This window comes from Physeter macrocephalus, chromosome 11, assembly GCF_002837175.3.
Source record: "Physeter macrocephalus isolate SW-GA chromosome 11, ASM283717v5, whole genome shotgun sequence".
Classification (NCBI taxonomy): domain Eukaryota; kingdom Metazoa; phylum Chordata; class Mammalia; order Artiodactyla; family Physeteridae; genus Physeter; species Physeter macrocephalus.
In genome coordinates this window covers 97691351-97691912 of record NC_041224.1, presented here as the reverse complement: position 1 = coordinate 97691912, position 562 = coordinate 97691351, and positions in this window count along the sequence as shown.

Here is a 562-nt window from a genome sequence, read left to right as displayed (position 1 = left end):
TTTATCTTTTCTCCCTAATTTGTAAGAGTTCTTTATATGTCCTGGGCATTAATCGTTTGTCAGTTTAACAAACCCTTTGTTAATCTTGAACATGTCTTATCTCTCTAGCTAAACTGTTAGTCCTGGAGGTTGAGGATAGGGATAGAGAGTACAGAAAAATAAATTAGACCAGTAAGGATCCTTTAGGATTACAACTTCCTATTTCCCTTATACCTTTCTCCACATGGGTCAAAGTGCTGGAGGCACAGAGCATGCCCTTCAGTGAAATGAAGATTTTTCAAGAGCCTGGAAGGGAAGGTTACAAGCTGGCTTTGTTTTGCTTTCTTTTTCTTTTTCATTTTTTGCTCCAAGTATTTTATTGGGGTATAGTTGTTTTACAATGTTGTGTTAGTTTCTACCGTACATTGGAGTTCCCTGTGGTATACAGCAGGTTCTTGTTAGTTATCTATTTTATACATATTAATGTATGTATGTCAATCCCAGTCTCCCAATTCATCCCACAGTCTTGCTTTCTTTTTTTTTTTTTTTTTTTTTTTTTTTTGCGGTACGCGGGCCTCTCACT